We start from the raw sequence: 8763 nt of genomic DNA, 5'->3' as shown, positions 1-8763 counted from the left end.
GCGCGAGATAACTACTAGCATTAACTACTAATCATAGCTATTCTTGAGTTCATCTAACTTACACCACAGCAGCCTCATAGAATTCAAGTAAAAATTGTATTATTACTCTAGGTGAAAGCAGATAAATTAAGGGGAAATGAGGGTGCTCGTTATAATACATGAAGGAAAGAAGCCAACAGTCGGCGAGGCCAAGGAAAGCGTTGGGGATGGTACTTTGTCTTTTTTTTTAAATATTTACTTGGATAGTCACAGAAATTAGTAATGTAATCTGTTGAGGGGAAAGATAATTAAACACAAAGTAGAAGAAAAAACAACGTGCCGATGGTGGGAACCGAACCCACGACCTCCGAATATTGCGTCCGGTGCTCTTCCAACTGAGCTACATCGGCCGCTGTCCCCCCTGCTACTTGCTTGGGTATTTAAGTTGTCTGTATACGAACCTTGAGAACTGCCAGAACCGACACCCCCGTAAGCTACAAGCAGATCAATTAAGGGGAAATGAGGGTGCTCGTCCCCTTAATTGATCTGCTTGTAGCTTACGGGGGTCTCGGTTCTGGCAGTCTTGAAGCCATAGGTAGCGTAAGAGAGTTCTAGCACAGCTTTCGCCCTCGCTCTTGATCACGTGCTACGTTACGCTGGCAGTAACAAAAGGACGTTCCACGTCCGCCGCTATGGTTGAGGGTGGCGCTGGTAAACACTCTCAAGGTTCGTATACAGACAACTTAAATACCCAAGCAAGTAGCAGGGGGGACAGCGGCCGATGTAGCTCAGTTGGAAGAGCATCGGACGTGATATTCGGAGGTCGTGGGTTCGGTTCCCACCATCGGCACGTTGTTTTTTCTTCTACTTTGTGTTTAATTATCTTTCCCCTAAACAGATTACATTAGTAATTTCTGTGATTATCCAGTATTTATTTAAAACAAAAGACATAAAGTACCATCCCCAACGCTTTCCTTTGCCTCGCCGACTGTTGGCTTCTGTCCTTCATACTCTAGGTGAACACAATTATCCTTGTATAATAAAGACGTTTTAAAGAAAAGAGGCAAGCAGAAATTGGTCCCTTTACTACAATTAGATCTGTCAATATTTGTGTCAAGTGGAAAATCATTTTGATAATAAAATGATACCGTCATTTTTAAGTGCTTATTTAGCTTATTACTCAACATTATTTTATATTCAGTTCAGTTCAGGCGTTCAGTCGTGTCCGACTCTTCGTGACCCTATGGACCATGTCACGCCACGCTTTCCGGTCTCTCACTATCTTCTTAACATCACATAGCTTCATCTGCAATGCCTCCAGAATGCCATCTAACCATTGCGTTCGCTGCCTACCCCTTCTCCGGCGACCCTCAACCTTTCCCAACATCAAATCTTTCTCCAGCGACTCCTCTCTTCTCATCAGATGACCAAAGTAGCTGAGCTTTAACTTTAGAATTTGACCCTCCAATGAGCAGTCAGGGTTTATGGTCGACAATATCGACTGATTTGATCTTCTGGCAGTCCAAGGAACTCTTAAGAGTCTTCGCCAGCACCACAATTCAAACGCGTCAATTCTTCGGCGGTCAGTCTTTTTCACAGTCCAACTCTCGCATCCATACATCACAACTGGAAAGACCATAGCACGGGTTATACGGATCTTGGTTGGCAGACTAATGTCTCTGCTCTTTACTAGGCGGTCAAGACTAACCATTGCTCTCTTTCCCAGAAGCAGGCGTCTCCTAATTTCATGGCTGCAGTCTCCTTCCGAGGTAATCTTGGCGCCCAAGAACAGAAAATCTGTCACAGCTTCCACTTCTTGTCCATTGATGCTCCAGGACTTGATAGGGCAAGACGCCATGATCTTCGTCTTTTCAATGTTCAGTTTAAGCCCAAACTTCTCACTCTCTTCTTGTACGCGCATCAGAAGTCTCTTGAGTTCCACTTCACTTTCTGCCATTAAAGTGGTATATTAGTAGTCAGTATAGCGGTATTGAAGGTGATAACATAGAAAGCGAGTCTTCTTTTCGTTACATTTTACTCGGCAGTGTGGTTTCAAATATCGAGCGTCAAACATACGCACATGACAGCTCGGCGACTTTGTTTTCCTGTATTCCTAAGTTCTATAATGAAGTAATTTTGTAGGGCGATGTAATGAAAATCATGTTGACTAATTGAAACTTATCAAATGTACAAAAGGCGTCCGTGTACAAAAGGCGCAATGTATTCCGGGCCGTGTATTTTGCATAGGACAGTGCTTTACACAGCACCGCAACCAGAATGTCACGTACTTGTGACCACGGGGTAAAACACGATTGCACAAAACTCGAAAGCAAGGGATTTATCCAGGGGCGAACGTTGCAAGCGTCACATCCGCGGAAGCGCGACACAATCTCTGCTCCCAGCTTAAGCAGCATTTTTTTATATTTAAATTACAGCTTTGTGACCAGCACTTGCGTGAATGCGACCTCGTATTCACGACAAGCTGCACTGAGTGTCGTCAAGGGCCCCGTTCTGAGTAATATCTCTGCCTAACATTCTTAGCTGTATCTACCCATCAAACAATAAATGTGCTCTCTCAGATGAACTTTGTGCCTGTCTTAATGTTCATTCAAGTAACTAAATGAAGTTGAAAATTTCCTCTCAACTTCATTTCTGCCATTTGAAATGATGACAAGTGAATTGTGTCAAACTTCTCATGTAATTCAAAAGACTGGCAATATTAGACAACACATGTAACATAAGTATAACACTCTTCATCGCTAGCACTAAAAAGTTCGAGAGGTAGCTCCAGAGCAACGTTGAATATAAAAAAAAAAAACGCCACCGCGTAGAGAAGCCGACTTTCAGAATTATCTCGCTACGATGGCGTCACATAAGCTTGCACAGGCCTTGCAGTAGTCTAGGTGGTGTTGCCTCCGCTCGACAGCATTTCTGGACATCACAGCGGGGCGCGCCCTGAGAGCTAGCGTTGTCAAACTGTAACATGGTGGCCTCTACTGCGAACGTTGGCGCTTCGGGTTCGCTAAGCACTGATGCGGCGCAAGTCCACCTGCAAGCGAAGGAGCCGCGTACATGCTCCACCACGCAGGAAAATCCTTGCCTAATGCACGAAGTCACCGCTACATGTCCGTTTGTGGACGAGCTCGGGCGGACGAGCGTTTTCGTGAACGTTAAATTGGAGTGGGGAGTTTAGGTCTCGTGCCATAAAATATTGTGTCGGTCTTGTCATCGGTAACTGGAGGCGTCAGGATTCCAAGAACATGAAAATAGGAGTGTGTTAGCGATTTCTCGGCGCATACTGCGTTCTGACGCACTTATGTTTCGCTTATTAGCGGATAGTTCTACAGAGGCTGCTACATACCAGCGCTTTGCTTAGTGAGTTAAAATGATAACGTAGCTGACAGCTACATGCAAGTTTTCCGCGCTTTTAAGCGCAGTTAGTCACTGTTGCAGAATCTGTTAACGTGACTTGAACAATTTGCCTCCTTCTTCCCACTCACTATAAGCAGGATCTCCAGCTGCCTTTGGCGAGAACAATCAGGAGTCTGTATTGCAGCCGTATAGTGGTGCCAGTGATGCTGAGCGGGAACATACAGATGAGACAGATGACAGCCAGCAGCTGCAGTGCCATGTCATATCAGAGATATTGGAGAAACACAAGTCTCTCTCAGGGCCTTCTTTACTGGACCAAAACCAGCGCCAGCCTGCAACCAGCCAACAGGTCATGCCCGAAATGGCATGACATGTATACTTAAGTTGATGTATACATGAACGCCGCTGACACCAGAGGATTTGATGCTTGCCAGATGATTTCCACTTTCTAAATCTGGCCCATGAACGAGGTTTCAACCTGGCATTGCAGATTATTGGAAGATGGCGGCAAGCAGTGCAGCTACAGAGCTTACCGTAGTGTAGCTGTCACGTAAATACATTTCACGGAGGTCATGATTTTTTGTGTAGTTTTTTGAAGGCCAGTTAGCCTCGCGATTGTTCAGCGTTTCGCATTCATTTCGCCCTTGACGCGCACACGCAACGTTCGTATTCCCGAGTAGATGAAACACGTCTATAATTTACTTCGGCACAATGCGACGAAAGGAATGTAATAAAAACCGCAGATTCGACAGCAGTGGCCCAGAATTTCTTATTCTGGATGACCAGCGCTGCATACAGTAAATTTAGAGTCCTTGCGCGTGTTTTATTGTTCAGCTAATTTAGATTGTGTTCTTTCATAAATAACGGTTCAAAATGCTACCAGCCGGGCATCGTGTTCAGTTCTGAGACCATGATAATTGCGTAGCGCTGAACCACTTATCCAGCTGTTCCTGTGGCTGTAAGGATATCAGTGGAAAAATATGCTCACTTGGTACCATTTGTGTCGGGTAGGTTTACGTTCCACGCCTGCATTCCATAGCGCAATCATAGCTCTCGTTATGGAAGGTAAAACCTGTCATGAAATTTGGCAATGTAAAGTGAAATGCATCTCGTTTACGTACAGGTGCTTAAGGTGACATGCAGGATCTCTTTTGAGTTTTGCCTTGCATACAGCGAACGAAGGTTCCACCGCAATTTATGAGAGCACAATCGGCTCTCACCTACAAACGGCTTCTTATTTAAAGTGTTTTGACCTAGGAATTGCGAGCTGAAGCGAAAGTAGAAAGCTGAAATTTCAAGCTGAAACTCATAGTGCGTCTACTCGCAAACGTGGTTTACAATCAACCTACATCAGCTCTTAATGTCTCAAACTCCGACTTAAATATCACTCAATAAGTTTTGAAACTTCAAAAACTATATAAAAATTTTATGAAGGTATGCTATTCGCCGCACTTTTTAAAACGCCAGTCCAAATCTTACTCGTCTTTTACTGAACGGACAACTGCATTGCCCAACGTGAGGAGTTTGATGTTCGCAGTTCTAGATAACTGTGCCCTACTGAACACACCTCTTTCAGCTCAGCTTTAAAATCGTGAGAGCTTAAGGGTGTCGTTTCAGGAGCTGGGCGCTGTTGCCGCCGAGATGGGAACCCTGCACCTGGTTACGTGGGTAGAAATGCGTCGTTTAGTGAAATAATATGAATAATAATAATTGGCTCACAGATAAGGAAAGGCGCAGCATCTTCCACACATGCTCGGTAGACACCTGGACTGGGTGTTTTTGGGTCATGTATCATGTGTACGTGGGACGATGTCGGGCATTTTTTACATGTCAGCTTGCCGTTGGGGCTACAGAGGCGCGACCGAGTAAACTCTCGATTTTTCCCCGCCCCTAGAGAAACGCAGGTTGAGAGGAAAAGGAAGAGGGCATGTGTGAGATAAGAAACCTTCACCTCTGCGTTGAAATATGATCGCGTTTGTGAAGAACATTCGCTGTTTTCAGACCCAAACAGTCGACGCCGAATCCCTTCCGCCACGAGTACGTAAATCAAATCTGTCGAATTCGCTAGTCTAGTTTATTCGATAGCGGGAGGGGAGGAGGAAGATGTTTTAGTTGAATAAAAAGTACTGACACAACGCTGTTCGAGCCGTAGTGATACGATGTCTAGGACTGCGTATGTCGCACCACGTCCGTACAACTGGCGGAAACGCTGGTGTGACCAGTTCCACCGAGCGTTCCTGAACGCGAAATGCAGCTATAAAGTAAGTGTCTTTGCGGAACACATTTTAAGCCGTTTCATTTAGTGCAAATTCTCGCTAAACATAATATAAAGAGAGATAAGCTTGAATTTAAGCCATGTAAACAACATAACCTGTTTGAGCACAGTTGGTAAACAACGGTAGCGTCTAGGTGTAGTCGGCGCCATCTCTGCTTTGCTGGGAATACCTCGTGCGTACTCGTGAAGCGGAGAATGATGTTCGGAGATCGAATCTCGGCAGCGGCGGCCGCTTTTAGGTGTAGACGAAAAGCAATAAATGTTTCTGCTCTGCGATGGAGTGTACGCTAAAGAACCCCAGGTGGTCAAATTTTCTGTAGCCCACCAATACGGCGTAGCCAATAGCTTGGGTCGCTTTGGAACATTGAACCCCATAAAGTAAACGTAACCAAACCATCTCTTTTAGAACACGTCTAAAAAGTAATGCAAAGAAACAGTATTGTTTGCCATGGTACATTACTCACAAAAACATGAAATATATAGCTAGGCGTCACATAAATTCATGCTTGCAAGGCATACACAACTGTCACACGGTCATGGCTGAACTCCGTTTAACTCCCTTCAACCAAGGCAGTCTTTATCTCAATAGAGATCAGCGCCGTGTTATACGGCAGTCTTTTAGGAAAGGAAGTTTAAGGAAGTTCCTAGCGGAAGGAGTTCTATTCATCTCCCTCGAGCAGGCAAAGGGAGCACTCTGGTTCCCCGTGAGCTTCAGTGCAGGTTAAGAAAAAAACACTCATCAATTTTGCGTTTATAACTAATTGTAACACTTTTTACCGCTTAACGGAACTAATTGAGCGCGCGCAAAAACATTTACTCTCAACAAGAGCACTAGACTGACTAGACTCTCGGACCACGTGCACGGGCCGCGCTTTCTTGGTATGTTGCTTCGCCATTTTGTTTGTTTTCATTGAACGCGACCAACGTGTCCGGACGATATGAACGACGTCGAAGAAGTGCGCGTGGAGCAAGGCCGGCCGCGTCTGGAACCGCTGCAGCCAAGGGCCACCTGGACATAGTCAGAAACGTGAGCTCTGATTAATGTCTGGGAGACTAGTCTGGACCAGTTGCGCGGCGAAAACCATAACGCCAAGGTTTATGACGCTATTGTGCAAGCACTGAGATCACGCGTAATCTTCAAGACCCGGAAACAAGTACAAAGATCGACAACTTAAGTCAAAAGTACAGGTGAGCATTGTTTCATTGTAACGGATGCGCTATCGTTTAGCTTGGCAATAAAACAGTAGTAGAATGGCCGTTTGGGGAGTTGGTTATGCAGACACGGGACGAAGCAGAAGAAATAGACACACACGGCGCCGTGCGCGTCTATTTCTTCTGCTTCATCCCGTGTCTTCGCGCTATTTTATACGAAAGATAATCAGCTTTAAAGGACAAATGGTATCTCTTGTTTACTTTCTCAGCCCAGCGTTTAGTTGGTAGCCCTGTGACAACGGTAAAGAAATCACGGCTAATCGCTTGCCTGTGTATGACAAGGCATTTTCAGGCGGGCCTCAAGCAACCCACTGCATATTGTGCCATAGTGTATATATTTCTATTTATTTTCATTTTTACCCACCCTGTTCTTTCTCCCTGTCGCTCACTTCCAATTTCCTCTACCGCTTCCTCATTATTCCTTTATTTCTGCCGCCACAATTCAGCTGCTTCAGATATCAGATACCGGGGTCGGCTAACATTTTTTCCTTCCTTTTGAATATGTAATAAAATAACCACATACTACTACTTACCTGTGTTGACCAAGTACTTTGACGGGAATAATGTGTGAGCGATGTCCTCCCGCGTGTGTTGACTGAACTTTGCAACGATTGACATTCGAATTCACTTGCTGTTTTTTACCAGGAAAGTAGCTCGAGAGACCACAGAATATGGTGCCACAGCGCATAGAGTTCCTTACACTAACTAGAGGGAAAGCTGAGGGCGCTACACTTCAGCCACCATGGGCGCGCTAAGAATCATGGGCCGGTGTGCTACTAGTTGCGGGGCAGTCGGTTTTTCGCAGGTACGTGGAGTGGCGTTACTGCGATGTTTCTTTTTCGTCATCATCATCATCTGAAGGTGCGTACATAGACTGCGAAAGCCATAGTAGCGAAGGCGCAAAAGCAGACGTCGCCAATAAATGGTTTCTGTTCCCGAAATGCCACTAAAATCTTCCTTAAGTGATTGCACAACCATAAATATTTTCATAACGTTTTTTTAATTTCAAAGTTTGCCTATTAAGTGCGAAATATTCGTATTTGTGCTGTTCAAAACTAAGCCAATAGGAGAAAGAGCCATCGTTTATATTCGATAAATCTCATACTGGCACGCTGTTTCTCTCTTGTTTTGCAATTTATAGTCACAATATTCAATGTTAGGACATTATCTGCGGTAGAACAACGTTTATCTTTGCATTAGTTTTGGCCAAAAGTTGTAGTTCTGCACTCGGTGTCTCTCCGGCCCATCATGCTTTGAGCGCCCAAGGTGGCTGAACTGGCCATCTAGAAACTCCATGTAAACTCCCGTAGAGGTCAGCACAGCTTTCCCTCTAGGTAAGAGTAAGAAACTCTATGCCACAGCGTGACCGTTCTTCCGGGAAATCCATCGCTTCCTCGGCAGCCTGCCAGTGAATGACCGTTCACGTATTCAGCTGAGCGTCTGCTATCCAGAAGAAACTGTAGAACAGGTGCAATGCATCTACTTTTTCTGCTTTCATAGCTAATACCTATATGCCGCAGACAAAAAGCAAAGCAATCTATTTAGCAGTTTCAGCAGTGAGCAAGTTTCTATCCTTGATTTACTAGCTAAACTTTTGAAAACCTGCAGGACACCAGGACACCCATGTGCTTCAATTCCTAATGGCCATTCAGGCACCCGACATTGTCCTGCTGCTTTTGCATTGCAGAGTCGTGACAACTGTTTTGAATTTCGTGCACCTGTTGGCTTCTGAAAAAATGCTTACTAGACCATTTTTTCAACAACCCTTCGTGGTTCTAAGGGCTGACAATTGAATGTTCCTCGTGCTTGGCAGTTTTCATTACCAGTGCATAGGTGAGCATCATGAGCGGGGCCTCACACTATTCGCACTCACATTCACTCAAACTCGTCCACTGAGAGGTACTCGCCACCACTTGCTCAGACTA

At 45.0% G+C, this 8763-nt stretch overlaps 2 non-coding genes across 2 annotated transcripts; one reads left to right on the top strand and one right to left on the bottom strand.

Moving 5' to 3' along the window:
* Positions 1-316: 316 nt before the first annotated feature.
* TRNAL-CAA (transfer RNA leucine (anticodon CAA)) lies at positions 317-389 on the bottom strand. The gene has a single exon. It is a non-coding gene; the product is annotated as a tRNA-Leu (tRNA).
* Positions 390-756: 367 nt separating this feature from the next.
* Positions 757-829, top strand: TRNAS-UGA (transfer RNA serine (anticodon UGA)). Its single transcript has one exon. It is a non-coding gene; the product is annotated as a tRNA-Ser (tRNA).
* Positions 830-8763: the final 7934 nt, after the last annotated feature.

This window comes from Amblyomma maculatum, chromosome 1 (genome assembly GCF_055883805.1).
Source record: "Amblyomma maculatum isolate TAMU_Amacu chromosome 1, ASM5588380v1, whole genome shotgun sequence".
Classification (NCBI taxonomy): domain Eukaryota; kingdom Metazoa; phylum Arthropoda; class Arachnida; order Ixodida; family Ixodidae; genus Amblyomma; species Amblyomma maculatum.
Note: the sequence above shows the minus strand (reverse complement) of the source record. Positions and strands in the feature narration are given on the sequence as shown.